Genomic DNA, 18,721 nt, shown 5'->3' with positions numbered 1-18,721 from the left:
CTAGTAATACTCCTCTCTTTCACCAAAAAGCCTAAATAACTTTTTCTCATTTGAACATCTAATTTGAAGGCCACTGAAAGATTAGAGATGGTGATATTCTCTTTAAAATTATGTATTCAAAGGAGACAACGTTATTTAGGCTTTGAAAGAATTGACTAAGAAATAAAATGCATGTGATTTTTGTTAGCTCCATAATTCTCAAAAATATAAAATATATTCAAGTATTTAATATATACCCATATGTGTCCAAATATCCATGTATGTATGTATATACATGTATGTGAATATATGTATATATACATACACGTGATTCATCTCTTTTCTGTGTAGCAAATGGTACAAATGAAACTGTGCAATCACTACTCAAAGGCATGAATAAACAAAGAGAATGAGCATATAACTCATATTTAGGAATCTATGGCTAGCCGATAACACTGACAATCTTTTACATCAGTTTGCATGTGTCACTTACTGCAGTACAGGGACAGTACAACAACAATGTGATACCAGGCAGAAGAAAGGAGAAATGAGAGATACAAATAGTACAATACTCTTTCTGAAGGGTAAGTAGGATTTCCTGTGTGTGTGTATGTGTGTGTGTGTGTGTGTGTGTGTGTGTGTGTATTACATTTTCTTGAATCATTTCTCTCTTGAGGGGTATCTGGGCTGATTCAGTAAGCATGGTTGTGCTGAAATATGTACTATTTCCTGGTTTGTAATCTTTCAGGTAAATGCCTAGGAGTAGAGTTGCTGGATCATATGTAAGTGGCTAGTCAAAACAGGGGTGAAGGGGGAAAAGGTACAAGAATGACCAGGAGAAAATGGGGGAAGTGCACAGAGTAGTCCAGTAAATATCCTACAAAATTAAGAAGAGTGAAGGAAGAGGTGCATAGAGGAAGGATGTGAATGTTGAAAGGGTTGGCATTGATCAAGGTATATTGTACGCAGAAACTGCCTTGTTTACTAACTCCTTTGCTACTTAAAATAATAATTAAAAAATCATGTCCCTAAAATATTATGCAATTAGAAGCCAACCATAAGAATCTGCTCAGATCACCTCTAGGGTCTATAAATCTGTTTTGGTTAGGATAATTTTTAGAACAACACTAATGATACATATCATCTGAAGAAAATTTAATGATTTCCAGCTATTTAAGTTAATCATTTTTGGAGATATGGCTCAAGTGGCAACTTGTTACCTAATGAGCAATGCTTTCAGATATTGAATTCAATGTTGATCTTGAACAAAAGTAAAAACAATCAATAAAAGTCAGGCACTTTCCATGGCACTTGTAGCTCATGAGTTTAATTCTACCTTTAATCATAAGGCAGAGATCTGGGAATCTCAGTTCAATGTCAGCTTGGATAGGAAAATCGGTGAGACTCTCATCTCCAATTCACTGTCAAAGAAAGATGGAAGTGGAATCATGGCTCAAGTGGTAGAATGCTAGCCTACAGCATAATGCTCAGGGATAGAACCCAAGCCTTGACTTCTAGCCTTAGAAAAGTGCATATACATACACAAAAGAAGTAAGTCACTCAAGTTCTCAACCTTCCATTTCCATAATCCTAACTCTAATCCTGGTCAGAACCGTGAGAGTAACCTTGATGATAATAGTAACCTAATCCTAAAATTAATGGAAAATATATCCTAACAGATACTCATGGTCTTTGAAATGATTTATTTGCACTTTGCAACAAATCCTACAGATTCCCTGAATTGGACTCTGAAATCGTTCCCTATTATGAATATTAACCTCAAATCTTCAAATCATGAAAACTATCATAGTTTCCACTGATCTTAACTTTTACTGAACTCCTATATCTCTAAAAAGAAGTTGCAGGTTTACTTAAATTATACTCTACTTTCTAACCCTAACTATATATCTAAACCTACTAGAAACCTAACTCTAAATTTAACCCTATTGAACCCTGAACAGGAAAATTAGGAAAACTCTGTAGTTTTTGCTAAATTTCACACTTATGTTACTTGAAAATGTTAGCAGAAAACTCTCAGTTTTACCTTAAAGCTTACCCTTCCCTAACCCTAAGTCTAACCTGAACTAGAACAGTAACCCTAACCATAGTACTAATAGCCTTTGGATTCTAAAAGCCATATAAATACATTAGATTTATTCATCCTAACTTTGATTCAACTAATCTCTCTAAAAATAGTTTGTAGTTTTACTCATTATCTTGCCATTTTTGTAACCCTAACCTTAACTGGAATATTGAGGCTAACCCTCACACATATCCTAATCTTAATATAATTAGCAGGTTCATATTTCACATTCATCCTAATTCTAACATGACTTGTTATTCAAAGATAGTTTCAGTTTTACACTAAATTATCATTGCCCTAATGCTAACACTAACCACAGCTGCAACTGAAACCTAACTTTCACCCTAATGATAGTCCAATTCTAATGTTTAAGAAAAATAGTCTAGTTTTTATCAGTTTGCACTATGGAAATGAGTTTCAGATTGCCCTGATTCCCACAAATTTTCTGACTCTTCCTCTGAAGTTATCTTGTTCCCTAACATGAACCATTATAAAATAACTTGCCCTCAAATTCTATTATCAGGAAAAATACTGTAGTATCCATTGATCCTACATTTTCCTGAACCCCTGTAGCCTAAAACATTTTCGGATTTACTTACCATCTAGTCCATTACTTAACGCTCTTAACCTAAACTGGATGGAAAAGTCTCATTTATTCATTAAAAAATGATCACTAAGAAATAAATATAATGAAAATACTTTAGTTGCATCTCAATCTACTTAAAATAGATTTGTTACTATTATCATCAAGGTTACTACAGTCTCAATTTGGTACCAGAATATTAGTGTTCAGGAATATCACTCATTTTTAGAAAATGACTAGTCAAACAAAGCTTATATTATATTTGAAATATAAAAAATGAAAAGGATACCCAGATTAATGACCTTACTCAGACATTCAGAGATTAGAAAAATGTAGAAATATCCTCATTTATGTAGGTCAAACATGGAAGAGAGGATATGGCAAGCCCAAAGCCACATACCAATGGCAGAGATATTTAACAAAATCCCATGAAGTTGAAATCAGTCTTCAAAGGGAGATTTGGGCATAAAGGGAGTAGAGCAGAAGAATGGAGATGGAAATGGTGGACTAATACAGTCATATAACTCAATATACATAAGTGAGAATATAAGTAGGAAACTTGAAGGGATATGTGGGGTTGGGGTAAAGGAAGAAAGAAAAATGGAAAGGTTGACAATTATCCAGATGCATTGTACATTGAAATGCACATATTCTCTATTCAACACTGACATGATGAAGCAAAACCCCTTTGGACAATTAGCTAAAAATTAATTTTTTTTGAAATTTTAATGTTAATGGACCAGATGCATAAAACTTTAGAGATAAATAAGAGGATAGCATTTACATATTGTTGAGGCTTGTGCGCCTTTCAATATACAAAAATTAGTGTGACAAGTCTACTCTGAATGTAAATTGTGTTTTTCCAATTCTTCTTGCAAGTTGCTTAAAATATAGAGAACCAATTTCCAATATCCCTGCAGTTCCAATAAAAAAAAATCGTATAGACCTTTAGGTTTTTCACTTGTTTCTAAATATCTTAATATGATGTATTGGAACTAATTTCATTCCACATTTAAATTTAAATTTTAGATCACTAAATTCTTTTAAAATCCTCTCACTCCATCACAGGTATGGATAGATAACTGATGTGGGAAGAATCAGAACTATTCAGAAGGTTGTAAATAGATGCTTACCTAGTTTTCTCTCTGCTGGAGCATAGAATATAGATTGTCTTAACTGGAAAAAGTTTGCCTTCCCAGGTTTTCTGCATATGAACATTCCATCAACATTTGGTTATTAGAGGATTATTCAAGATTAGCTAAATGTTGATTGATAATGACTGAGCTTGACAGAAAGGTGAGGGAAAATAATCTACACTTCAATGAGGTTCTGACTTGTGTTTTACAAAGGGTTATGAGAGCTCTCCATTAGAAATCTAGCAGCTGTGCTTCTAAAAAGTCCTTGCGTGGTTAGACCTTCTGATAATGTCTCAATTCAAGTACTTCTCCTTGGAGTTCCATACTATTCAAGATGCTGTATTAGATCCTTTTACATTTTGCAGACAGCTCTTGGTGATGAAATTTGAGCTTTTCAAAATTGCTCTCCCAATTCCATCCACAAAATGCAGACAAAAAGACAAAAAAAAATGAAAAAATTTGTATCTGTTGATAGTGCATATATTTTTATTTTCCATTACAAACATAAAATGTAGTAAAATGTTTCATAGCAATTACTCTGAACTAGGTTGTGGACACATTCTAATGTAAATAATATACTGTGTTCAAGTAAAAAGTTTGAGGATCCAACATTTTAATATGCCTGTGGTCCTAAAACCAATACCTTACTGATATTGACTGATAAATACAACTTCCCATAAGTACAGAAGTTTTCCTTGTATCTTTTTAATATATATTTTTATTGTAAAGGCACTGTACACAGGGGTTACAGTTACATAAGGAAGGAAGTGAGTACATTTCTTATTGAGCATTGTTACCCAATCCTTTGTTTTTCCCCTACCATCCCTTCCCTTCACATCACCCAAATCCTCCCTCCAACCCCCCTCTGATAGTATATACTCTGATAGGATATTCTCCTGCTACTTTGGTTGTTGAGAGTCTACAAGAGCAAGCATTCCATGGGGAGCAGGGTGACACCATACGACCTTTACTTACTGAGATTTCCGAATGAATTCCTATCACTTGTACTGCATTTTGCAAGTCGAATCTCATGTCTTAAAACGTACCAGTTTTAAGAGATAAGAGGAGTGGTAAAAGAACTCTTAGAGACAAATGCATCTTCAACATATTTGGTTCCAAGAATTCCGTCTAAGGCATATTCAACAACTAGTGAAACTTATGTTGACTGTAACTATGTGTCTTTCTCCATGTGTGCATGTATACATGGGTATATGTATGTGTGTATTTGTGAGTATAGTAACATACATGTGTACATATATAAGGGCACATACATATATGCATATATAAACAAATGTAAATATATAAATATATTTGCATATATATATCAAGTGTTCAGTGATTTAATGTATAGTTCCTAACACATTGTCATTCTCACAAAGTGTACATGATAAACTGCCCTGAGGATCTGTGCTCTATGATGGGTATCCTTTGTACTCACTTCCCCATTATCTTGTTTTTCAGTCTACTTTCCATAGGATAGCTTTGTTTTCATTACATGTAGTTACTCACTGATACTCAAAGGAAAAGTTTGTTTGTAAAAGGAAACGTACTTTTAGGTCACAGGTTGAAAGTGTCTTATCCATCCCAATTATTCCTATGAGATAAAATTTATAATAGTAATAAAATTGAAAAGGAATTCCTAGATCTGTTGTTTTACCATTTAGAATGGCAAATAATAATATCACATCACAGTTGTAACTCTTCAATAAGGCAAAGGTAACTAATTATCCATATCATGTTCCCACAAACCAGTGGATCCTGACGGATAATAGTAGACCACCAGAAATTCTAAGCAGCAGACGTGAAGCATGAAAGAGAAAGTGAGGAAATGATAGAGAGTATAAGAGAGAGAGAAATATCATAATAGTGAAAGTTCATAACAGATAAATAAGAGCTGTATGAGAATATTCATATGCCTATCTTTTGACACTACATGTACATTTGAAGGTATTTGTTGCATAATAACCAATCAACATAAAATATAAAGCGTTTCATGGAGGTCGGAGGAAGATGGTAGAGGAGAACCTGGAGGCTAAACAAGCTCTCACATACAAAGCAGTTTTAGTGTTCCAGTGAACAGTACTAGCCTAGATAATCACACCAAGTGTGCCAACACTGTACACAGAGTTTGACTAGAGAGGGAAGATCCAGGCAAGAAGACAGATCTAAGCACTTGCCAGTAGCCACGGTTGTGGCAGCATCTGTGGCACCCATAGCCACCATATCTACAACAGAGTGTCCAGGACAAAGGCGCCATATGCAGTGGGTGAGCGGATTCTACTCAACACCAACAAGAACTGAAAAGGAGCAGATCACAGACCAGAGATAACCAGGAACAAAGACTCCTGCCTGAGTAGAATCCTGACATCCTCACTCCTTCTCATGGAGCAGAGGAGGGAAGGCTGCCCCTCCCCCTCCCACCAGACATCATCTTTGATACTGAGAAAGGCCAGGCTGAGCAACTAGCTCCAACTCAAGCCTTGGAAGAAAACAAAAGGGTCATTTAGAAGGTCACAGGTATCTGACCTGAGCTTCCAGGCTCAGATCCACCCAGGAGAAAGTCACCTAAGCCCAAGCAGAGAGAGTTCTGCCCCACAGAGGAGTGACTATCTTCACTGGGTTAACAGAACCAGAGGCTGCCCCTACCTACAGCAGCCTAGAAAATCAATTGAAATTCAATAAACATAAATCTTGAGAATGGCTCCAGGCTGGGGTCTGGGAGTGTCTCAGGAGCTAGCCCCTCAGGGAAAAGCTACTGTTTGCTGAAACGCCTCAACCCTACCCAGAACGTAGCCTCATCACAGCATCTCCAAATTAGAGGAAACAGCCATCTTTCTCTTTCGTGATACTCAAAGCAGATCTCCCTCCCACTGAACCAGCCTGAAGGAGGATCACAAAATCCTGGATAAAGCGGAGCATTTTATTGACTGCTCAAACAAACTGATGTAAGAAATCAATCAGGCCACAGGAAAACCAAGCACCACAGGCAGACCAGAGACTCCACGAAGAGACTGATTACAGACACAGGGCAGATACAGGATCTTCCATTCCTCACACACACACACACCCGAAAATTAAACAACTTTTTTTGGTACCATTTTTTTTAATTTTTTAATTGTTTTCTATTAATCATTTTTTTCTTCTTCTCCTAATTTTTATTTTAGGTGTGTGTGTGTGTGTGTGTGTGTGTGTGTGTGTGTGTGTGTGTGTGTGTGTGTGTGTGTGCTTTTTTAAAAAATCGCTATTAACATTTTAGTCCTTTTTAAATTGTTTTTATTTTTTTTGATTCTTTTCATTTTTTTGTCTTTCTTTTTTTTTTTTGCATGACTTAATTGCTGTTTTGCCTCATCCCCAGATAAATACCCTTCATCGATTATTAGAACTTATCCCCCATTGTGTACATAATTAATCCAGAAATGTATTACTTAATTCACAAACTTTTAGGCTTAACTGTTTAATAGCAGTATTATATCTTTATACCATATAATTTTCAAGTAAATATTTTAAGAATTTTTATTTTTTAGTTTTTCATGTCTCCTTTCTATCATCCCTTCCTGTCATCCTATCCTTTTCTTCTCTCAATATCACTTCTTTAAAGTTACATAATTTTTAAATGTTTCACTTTTTAAATTTAAATTTTTGTTTTTCCATTTTTGATTATCTTCTTTTTAATTTCTCTCCTATCATTCTGTCCAATCCCTCTCCCTCTCGGAGATTAGGACTTGGTTAAATTTACTTTAACTTCTCCACATATTTCTAATCCTATTTCCCCCCACATTTCTCCCTAAACATAATAATTTCTGATTTGAAAAATTCATCTTTGCTGTTCTTAGCCCATTAATGCATATTTTTTTGCTGTTGAATAGATTGTATCTGTTACACTAGCTTCTATCTGCAGCCATTTTGACTATGCAACTACAGGACTTTGGTTGATGCTTGCCTTAAAATAGTGTTTTAGCAAAAAATTGGTGTCACTTTCATATCAAGTGTGCAGAACAAGCCGGAAAACATGAGAAAAATGGCAAGTCTGGGTATCTCAACTCCCATTCATGATAATCCAGTGACAGAACAGTTAATGAATAATCCGGAGGAGAGTTCCTGCAAAGCACTACAAACATTATTGGAAAACGTGGTGAATGAAAAGAATGAAAGCTTGCAAAGGACTCAGTTTGAACGTGATAGGGAGAGAGAGAGGAGACAAACCAAACATTAGTACAGGAATTTCGTGACTGTCAGGAAACTACTCAAAGACTGATACAGTAATTGCGTGAACAGGTTGAGAACAGTCAAAGAGAAATAAAGGAATTGCGTGAGCAGGCTGAGAACAGTCAAAGGGAACTACAGGAATTGCATGAACGTGAGGAAGCTAATCAAAGCATAACACAGGAATTGTGACATCAGGATGAGAATAGACAAAGATCAATAGAGGCATTCATGGAATCCATAAACAGACAGCTGAAAGAATTCAGGGCGACCACACAGGGAATGCTGAATGGAGCCCGACAGCAGGAATGGGAGTCCAAGTAATCCATAACCATTCAACTAAGTGATTTGAGAACACCAAATTAAGGAAGTAAAGAAGTTCATAGAAGATCTAAAACAAGGCTCCAACAAAGAATTTGAAGCCATCAAGGCCGACCAAATAGAAGGAAAAGAAATAAACCAAGTAGAAAGACAACAGTAGGTTAGAGCATGCAGAAGATCGAAACTTGGGGATTGAAGACAGCCTAGGTATTATAGAGAAAGAACATACAATTATCCAAGACAAATCCAAGAAATATGATAGATCTATTCAACATTTGGAATACACAATCAGAAGGCCTACTCTGAGGACAAATGGTGTAGAGGAGCACGTAGAGACAGAAGTTAATTGTCGAGGAAATTTGTTTAACAGGATCCTAGCAGAGAACTTCCCAAACATACAAAAAGATAGGCCTATTCAGATACAAGATGCTTGTAGAACCCCAAATAGACCAGAACAGAACAGCACTTCCCATTGTCACATTATAATCTACACAGGACCAATTCAGATCAAGAATAAGTTCTTAAAAATGTCAAGGAGAAAAGATCAATCATCTATAAAGGAAAACCAATTAGAATCACCTCATATTTTTCAGCATAGATAAGTAAAGCAAGAAGAGCCTGGCAGGCTGTATGCCATGCCCTGAAGACAAACAATTTTCAACCAAGAATACTGTACCCAACTTAACTCTCCTTCATAACCGAAGGTCAAATAAAAACCTTCCATAGCAAAGAAAAACTGAAAAATATATCTCCACCAAACCAGCCCTATAAAAAATACTTAAAGATGACCTACACACAGAAACCCAACAAGACCACAATAATGGCTAAGAAACCACACCCAAACTGAGAATCCAAGAACCATAGGAAAAACCAAGTTTCCACAGCCCCCAAGGAGGTGGATAGCATGGCAGGAGCTACCAAACACCTCTCAGTCCTACCTCTCAACATTAACTGTCTTAAAGCTCCAATTTAGCGAAATAGACTGTCTAGTTGGATTAAAAAGCAAGATAATTCTATCTCCTGCCTTCAGGAGGCACACTTTACCTATAAAAGCAAACACATTTTGTTAATGAAAGCTGGAATAAAATCTACGAAGCAAACGGCTGCCATAAACAGGAAGGAGTTGCAATAATAATATCAGATAAAATATGCCTCGAATTAAAATTAGTGTAAAGAGATAAAGAAGGTCACTACATATGACTTATGGGTTCTCTATTTCAGGAGGATATTACAATTCTAAATATGGAATTGCCAAACAATAGAGCACCAAAATTTATCCAAGAGACACTATTTTCCCTCAGATCTCACATAGATCCAACGACATTAATTGTTGAGGATTTTAACACACCACTATCCCCACTCTATAGATCAAATCAGCAAAAAAAAAAATCAACAGGGAAACCGCAGATTTAAACAACTGCATAGAGCAAATAGATTTAACAGACATCTACTGAATATTTCACCCAGTAGCATCAGAATACTCGTTTTACTCTGCAGTTCATGGAACATTTTCCAAAAGAGATCACATTTTAGGTCACAAAACAAACTTGTCCAAACTCAGAAACATTGAAGTTACACCTTGCATCCTCTCAGACCACAAGAGAATACAATTACAACTCAACACCAAAAAAGTCTTGTAACGCATGGAGGCTGGACGACACACTGTTGAATAACCAGGGGGTCATGGAAGAGATTAGAAAGGAAATTCAAATGTCCATGATATTCCACAAAAATGAACACACAAATTACCAGCTCCTCTGGGACACTGCAAAGACAGTACTCAGAGGCAAGTTTATAGCTCTGAATTCCTACACCAACAAATTAGAGAGATCTGAAACCAACCACTTAATGAGACATCTGAACCACCTTGACAAAGAACACCAAGATAAACCCCAATTCAATAGATGGAAAGAAATAATTAACATTAAATCCGAGTTAAACGAATTAGAAATAAAAAAAAAAAAACAGAATGAATCAACAAAACAAAGAGTTGGTTCTATGAAAAAATTAACAAAATTGGCAAAGCCTTAGCAAATCTTATCAGAAAAAGAAGGAACACACCCAAATAAATAAACTCAGATGTGAGAATGGAAACATCACCACAGAAACAACCAAGATTCTGAACATTAAAAGTGAATATTTTCAAATCTTTATGCTAATAAGTTTGAAAACTTGGCAGAAATGGACCTTTTGCTAGCAATTATCAACATGCAAATACTAAACCAAGATGAATTAAAGCATATTAAGGGGCCCACATCAAGCATTGAAATAGTCACAGCAAAAAGAGACCTCCCATGTAAGAAAATCCCAGGACCTGATGGATTTATAGCGGAATTGTACAAGAGCTTCAAAATAGAGCTCACACAAATACTCCTCCAACTCTTCAATGAAATTGAAAGAGAAAGTTCACTACCGAACACATTCTATGAAGCCATCATAACCCTCATCCCCAAACCAGGCAGGGACTCATCAAAGAAAGAGAAGTATAGACCCATTTCTTTGATGAACATTGATGCAAAACTTCTCAACAAAATTTTGGCCAATCGACTTCAACAATTCATCCAAAAAATCATACACCAATATACTGGATTTATTTTAGTGATGCAAACCTGTTTCAATATACACAAATCAATTAATATAATTTATCACATCAACAAGAGCAAGGATTAAAACCACATGGTTATCTCAACAGATGCAGAAAAAGCATTGGACCAGATCCAACACCCCTTTATGATGAAGGTTCTGGAAAAATTAGGAATCCATGGAACATTCCTCAATACAATAAAAACTGTATATGGAAAACCTACAACCATCATTATAATTAATGGTGAAAAACTAAAGCCATTTCCTCTTAACTCGGGAATGAGACAAGGATGTCCACTCTCTCAACTTCTCTTCAATTTAGTATTAGAATGCCTAGCTACAGAAATAAGACAATACGCCAACATAAAAGGGATCCAAATAGGGAAAGAAGAAGTAAAATTCTCCCTCTTTGCAGATGACATGATCTTGTACTTAAAGAATCCCACGGACACCACTCCCAAATTACTCAAGCTGATTCAAACCTGGAAAAATAGCAGGGTATAAAATTAACCCTCAAAAATTAATGGCATTTCTGTACGCCAACAATGAGAAAAGTGTGGCTCAAATCAAGAAAGCTTTTCCATTTTTAATGGCCCCACAAAAAATAAAATACCTAGGAATTAACTTAACCAAAGAAATGAAGGACTTCTATGAAGAAAACTTTAAAAATCTGAAAAAGGAAATCAAAACAGAACTTAGAAAGTGGCAAAAACCTCCCATGTTCCTCGATAGGAAGGATGAACCTTGTGAAAATGGAAATATTTCCCAAGGTTATCTACAAGTTCAATGTCATACCTATCAATATTCCAACCGCATTCTTCAAGGAAATAGAAGAGGCAATCCAAAAATTCATATGGAACAACAAAAGACCCCCAATTGCAAAAAGCGATCCTTAACAGAAAGAACAGTGTTGGAGGAATATCAATACCAAATTTCAAACTCTTCTACAAAGCCATAGTAATTAGAACAGTTTTGTACTGGCACAAGAAAAGATCTCAGGAACAATGGAATAGAATTGAAAACCCAGAAATGAACCTACAGACTCATAATCATCTAATATTCGATAAAGGATCTAAAAAGATAAAATCGAAGAAAGGCTGTTCAGTAAATGGTACTGGCAAAATTGGTTAATCACTTGTAGAACATTAAGGCTAGATCCTTATATATCACCCTGTACCAGAATCAAGTCCAAATGGATCAAAGACCTCGGAGTCAAAGCAGATATTTTGAAAACATTACAGGATGGAATAGGAGAAACCCTAGGTCTCCTTGACAAAGGCTGAAATTTTCTGAAAAGAAATGCAAAAGCACAACAAATGAAAGAAAGGTTGGACAAATGGGATTGCTTGTAATTGCAGAGCTTCTGCATGGCAAAGGACATAGCTAGCAGGATCAATAGAAAGCCCACAGAATCGGAGAGGATCTTCACTAGCCATACAACTGAAAACGGTTTCATATCTAAAACAGACCTGGAAATCAAAAACTTAAATCCCCCAACAACAAATACTCAAAGAAAATACTGCCTAATAAATAAGTGGGCTAAAGACATAAAGAGAAACTTCTCTGAAGAGGGAAGGAGAGTGACCAATAAAGACATGCAGAAATGCTCAACCTCCCTAGCCATAAAAGAAATGCAAATCAATCAACACTGAGATATCACCTCACCCAAGTTAGAATGGCTATAATCAAGAACTCTAATAACAACAGATGCTGGAGGGAATGTGGACAGAAGGGAACCTTACTTCATTGTTAGTGAGAGTGTAATCTTTTTCAACCACTTTGGAAAGTAGTATGGAGGTTCCTCCAAAGATTCCACATAGAGCTCCCATATGACCCAACAATCCCACTTTTGGGCATTTACCCAAATGATCACAAACAAGACCATACTAAAGCTACCACACAGATATATTTATTGCAGCATTACCATAGCTAAGATATGGAACCAACCCAGATGTTGCTCATTAGATGAATGGATCAAGAAAATGTTGTATATATACACAATGGAATTCTATGTCTCTATCTGAAAGAATGATATTGCCCCATTTGTTAGGAAATGGAAAACTTGTAAAAAATTATATTAAGTGAACTAAGCCAGGCCCAAAGAAACATAGGTCCCATGGTTTCCCTTATTAGCAATTACTAGTGTATGTCTGAGACATGCAGAAATTGTTAGATAAGTTGATGGTAGGTGAAGTGAACCCCATGATAAGAATTCAAATTTTTTTTCTTTTCTGTAATTATTTCTAACATATTTATAAGATGACTTCTTTGTTACTTTTTATGTCCCTCCCGCATGGTATAACCCCTGTTTTCGCTGTATTTGATGTTGGTATAATTTGTGGAGGGGAAGGGGAAAAATTTTTTAAATAGGGATACAGGTGGATCCATTGCAACAATGAGATATACAAGACATTATGTCGAAAAACAAATTTTACAACTTTGGTTGGGGGAAATGGGACGTAACGGGGTTGAGATGGGAAGGGATAGTAAGGAGAAACAAAGGAGTATGCAACAATGCTTGATAAGAAATGTACTCATTACCTTGCCCATTTAATTGTAACCTCTCTGTCTGTTATTTTCACACTTAAAAAAAACACAAAAAAACCATAAAATATAAAGTGATTTTGATAAAAAATAAAAATGACTCAGAATAAATTATCAATGCAAAAACAATCTTTACAGAAGCAAACTCTCAGAGATATTACATGACTTTGAAAAGGATAAAGTGGCTGAATTTAATATAAATTTAGAAGTTTGACCATACAAAAATATAAAAAGATATTCTTTATTTCATTATATAACACAAAACAGAAAGTAAATGTTGTTTAGATGATTTTTTAAAACACAGTCTCTCAGGTGCTGGGTGGGTGGTTCAGTGTAGAGTGCTTGCCTTGCATGCATGAGGTCCTGGGTTTGATTCCTCAGCACCACATAAGCAGAAAAAGATGGAAGAGATGCTGTGACTCAAGTAGTACCACTAGCCTTGAGCTGAAGAGCTGAGAGACAGCACCCAGGACCCAGAGTTCAAGCCCCAAAACCAACAAAAACAAAACAAAACACAGTCTCTCACTTTTGTGTGCTCAACATTGTAACACTAGTGCTTCAGTCTAGGGCTAAGATTTTAGGTGTGGACATTTATCAACACTCCTGATTCAGATTCTAATTGATAAAATTTTAATCAATATTTTGTTCTTATTAATTTTGCTCTTTGTAAATTCACATATACCTATAAAAAACAGTGTGGCCATCCCAATAACATTCTCAAAGTACTTCCTAATGATGACTTACAAAAAGTTGTTTTATATTACAACAAGGAAAACAATACTACAAATAAGGAAAACCAATACATAAATATTAATGATTAATAAAATAAAAAAACAATTACCGCTGTTTCCAGTATTGGAAATGTACTACATATTCGATTTATTATTTTCTCATATTGCTGTACATTTAAAACTGCCTAAGTCTATGATGTTCAACAAGAATTTTATAGGCTATGAGTAGCCTTTAAAGATTATTATTATTATTATTATTAAGATTATTATTTATGGTTCATCTCATCATTTGTATATGGCTTATACCATCATTTGTTCCTCACTAACATATAAAGTAAAGAAGCCTTTAAATTTTAACAGAAACTGTGCAGTTAATGTCTTAAATCTGCTTCTTCACACAAACACTTCGCAACTTCTCATTAGTAAAGTTTCTATAAACTCTGAAATGTACATATTTAGTAGTATGTACCATGAATCTTAAATGCTTTATGAAAAAGTTTTACAACTTGCTAAATAGTCTTAATTTTGGCATATATGAGCAAATTCCCAAAATTAAACATATTTAAAACATTAAAACTTTTAACAAACCTTAACACTTTCTATAGTGTTCATAATGGCAGGTTCCTTGTACAGAATAATTGAATTCCTCCTCCTACACATCTGTTGAACAACAAATATCTGGTATTATTTTGTTTTTGACATGTCTAACTTGACTTTATTCTTAAATGTGTTCGTTTGTAAGAAATACATGGTTCTAAAATTTCACGACAATTCTTTTTTTTTTTTTTTTTTTGTCGGTTGTGGGGCTTGAACTCTGGGCCTGGGCGCTGTCCCTCAGCTCTTCAGCTCAAGGCCAGCGCTCTACCACTTGAGCTACAGCGCCACTTCCGGTTTTCTGGTGGTTTATTGGAGATAGGAGTCTCACGGTCTCTCCTGCCTGGGCTGGCTTTGAACCTCGATCCTCAGATCTCAGCCTCCTGAGTAGCTAGGGTTACAGACGTGAGCCACCAGCGCCCGGCTTCACGACAATTCTTTTGAATTTAATTTTTGTGTAATTGTCTAGTTTAAGAAAATCAATTACACTTTATGTATAAAAAATGTTCTGTGCTCAATTCAGTAGCACATACACTAACATTGGAACAATAAAGAGAAGAATAGCCCCTGACTGAGGATGACACTCAACTTCGTGAAGCATTCTAGATTTTTAAAAGAACAGATGCTGGAGGGGATGTGGACAGAAGGGAACCTTAATGCATTGTTGTTGGGAGTTTAAAATTGTTCGAAGACTTTGGAAAGTAGTATGGCGGTTCCTCAAAAGACTACAATAGAGCGCCCCTAAGTCCCAGCAATCCCATTTTGATCACAAACAAGACCATACTAAAACTACCAGCAAAACTATGTTCATTGCAGCATTATTTACCAAAGCTAAGATACAGAACAGAACCCGAGGCCCCACAGTAAACGAATGGATCAAGAAAATGTGTGTGTGTGTGTGTGTGTGTGTGTGTGTGTGTGTGTGTATGTGTGTACTGGAATTCTATGCCTCCATCAGAAAGAATGACATCACCCAGTTTGTTAGGAAATGGAAAGACATGGAAAAAATTATATTAAGTGAATTAAGCCAGGCCCAAAGAAGTGAAGTAAGCCAGGCCCAAAGAAGTGAAGTAAGCCAGGCCCAAAGAAAGATAGGTCCCATGGTTTCCTTAATTGCAATAACTAGTATGTGTCTGCTACAAGCAGAAAACATCATATAAGTTGATGTTAGGCAAAATGAACCCCAAGATAAGGATTCAAATGGTTTTTATTTCTTGCGATTGTTTCTAAGATATTTATAAGATGAATTCTTTGTTGCTTTGTATGTTCCTCCTGCAAGCTAAAGCCCCTGTTTTCACTGTATTTGATGTTGGTATACTTTGTGCAGTGGAAGGGAAACACAAATCGTTTAAAAAGGGATGCAGGTGGACCCATTGCAACAATGAGATGAACAAGTCGTTATGTCAAAAAATGATTTTGGCCGGGTGTTGAGGGATGTGGACAGTGGGGGGGATTGGGGGGGAGGGGTTGGTAGGTGTTGGGGGGTGGGAGATGGGCAGGGATGGGAAGAGGAAACAAAGGAGGAGCAAGTGGACCCATTGCAACAATGAGATGTACAAGTTATTATGTCAAAAAATGAACTTTACTACTTTGGGGGGAGGAGGACAGGGTGGGGAAAGTGGGGGAGTGTGGGAAGGGATGGGAAGGGGAAACAAAGGGGAGGCAACAATGCTTGATAAGAAATCTTGCCCATGTAATTGTAACTCCTCTGTCAGTATTCTCACAATAAAAAAAAATGTACTCAATAACTCACGCATGTAATTGTAACCCCTCTGTATGGCATTTTCACAATATAAAAAAAAAGAAACAAAGGTCCTGTGGTATCCCTTATTTGCAAAAACTAATGCATATCCGGGATAAGCAAAGAAGGTATGGTAAGGCAGAAAAAAGGAGTAGGCAACAATGCTTGATAAGAAATGTACTCATTACATTTTCCATGTAATTGTAACTCCTCTGTATGGTATTTTCACAATTTAAAAAAAAAAGGTCAAAAGCATGTGCATATGACTAGATAAGATGATGTTAAGGTAAATGAACCCCATGATAAGGACAAAAGTGGTGTTTTATTTCTTCCTGTGGTTTCTAATATATTTATAATGTACGATGTGATTTTTTATATGTGCATCCCCCACAGTTAAACCCCTGTTTTCACTGTATCTGATGTTGGTGCACCTCCATCTTGTATATACACGTCTCTAATTTGGGCATGGAAAGGGAAAAAACAAAATGGTTAAATAAGGATACAATATGACCCATTGCAACAATGTGACACACAAGACAGTATGTTGAAAAACGAACTTTACAATTTAGGAGGGTGGGAGAGGGGAGTGTACTTGTGGAGGTGGGAGGGAAGGGATGGCGGGGGAAAACAAAGGAGGTGGTAACAATGCTTGATAGGAAATGAACTATTACTTTTTCATGTAACTGTAACCACTCTGTACAGTACTTTTACAATAAAAAATATAAAAATGTTATGGGATGGAAGAGAATATTTCCCCTATTTTACCCATATAATATCATTAACAAAGAAATTAATGCAAAACACTGATATGCAGATATTTTGAATAAATGTGTGTTTGTGTATGTGTGTGTGTGTGCATGCCTGCGCATTTTGGTTCTCAGAGTTTGAATTCAGTGCATCAAGGTCCCGCTAGGCCATTCCTCTCTAGATTGATGAGCTACTATATAAGCTACATCTCCATTCTTGGCTCTTTGCTAGTTCATTAATTTTTTTAAATATTTTTATTATTTTTTTATTGTGAACATACTGTACAGAGGGGTTACAATTACATGGGCAAGATAATGAGTACATTTCTTATCAAGCATTGCAGCCTCCTCCTTTGTTTACCCTTCACATCCCTTCCCAGCCTCCCCTCGCCCCCCCACCCCATCCTCCCCCCCCCCCACCAAAGTTGTAAAGTTCATTTTCAACATGACAACTTGTACTTCTCATTGTTGCAACGTGTCCACCTGTATCCTTAAACGACTTGTTTTTCCCCTTCTCCTCCACAAATTATACCGACATCAAATATAGTGAAAGCAGGGGTTATACTGGGGGGGGGGGGATATACAAAGCAACAAAGAAATAATTTTATAAATGCATTAGAAAAAAATTCATGAAAGAAAAAAACATTTAAATACATATGTAAGGGTTCATTTTCCTAACATCACATTATCTGACCTTTTCTGTTTGACTCATACATATACTAGATATTGCAAATAAGGGAAACCATGGGACCTATGTTTCTTTGGGCTTGGCTTACTTCACTTACTATAATTTTTTCCAAATCTTTCCATTTCCTAACAAATGGGGCAATGTCATTCTTTCTGATGGAGGCATAGAATTCCATTGTAATTTTTTAAAAATAATCTCATGAATATTTTTTGTCCTGATTGGCTTCCAAAGGTTATCCACAGATCTCAGGTTCCTGAGCAGATACCCGCGTAGACAGGATTACAGGTGTGACCAACCAGCACAAGGCTTTCAGAATAATTTAAAAAGTAGAAGAAAATTTACTTCATGGAGGCTTGTTTATCATCTCCCGCTTTTAAAGCATTTTTGAGTGATTATATGTGAATTTATTTCATTTTTGGATTCTTAAAAGACAGTAAGTGATGGTATTTAAACGTTTTAATCTTTTTTTTTTAATTGGTCATGCCGCATGAACTCTGGGCTTGGGTGCTCTCCCTGTGCCTTTCAGCTGAAGGTGAGTGCTCTACCCCTTGAGCCACAGTGCCACTTCTGCTTTCCTAGTAGTTTATTGGAGATAAGAGTCTCACAGACTTTCCAGCCTGGGCTTGCTTTGAAGCGCATTCCTCAGATCTCAGCTTCCTCTGTAGCCAGGATTATAGGTGTGAGCCACCAGCTACCGTCTAGTTTTAGTACTTTTTTTAAAATATTTTTTGGGGGTCTGTTCGTGGGGCCTGAACTCTGGGCCTGGGCACTGTCCCTCAGCTCTTCAGC

General features: G+C 36.2%; 1 non-coding gene across 1 annotated transcript; it reads left to right on the top strand.

Moving 5' to 3' along the window:
• Positions 1 to 15,267: 15,267 nt before the first annotated feature.
• LOC122101338 lies at positions 15,268 to 15,369 on the top strand. The gene has a single exon (XR_006146357.1). It is a non-coding gene; the product is annotated as a U6 spliceosomal RNA (small nuclear RNA).
• The last annotated feature ends 3,352 nt before the right edge of the window (positions 15,370 to 18,721 follow it).

This window comes from Dipodomys spectabilis, unplaced genomic scaffold, assembly GCF_019054845.1.
Source record: "Dipodomys spectabilis isolate Male_0828 unplaced genomic scaffold, ASM1905484v1 ptg000654l, whole genome shotgun sequence".
In the NCBI taxonomy this organism is placed as follows: domain Eukaryota; kingdom Metazoa; phylum Chordata; class Mammalia; order Rodentia; family Heteromyidae; genus Dipodomys; species Dipodomys spectabilis.
This window is presented reverse-complemented; position numbering and strand designations above follow the sequence as displayed.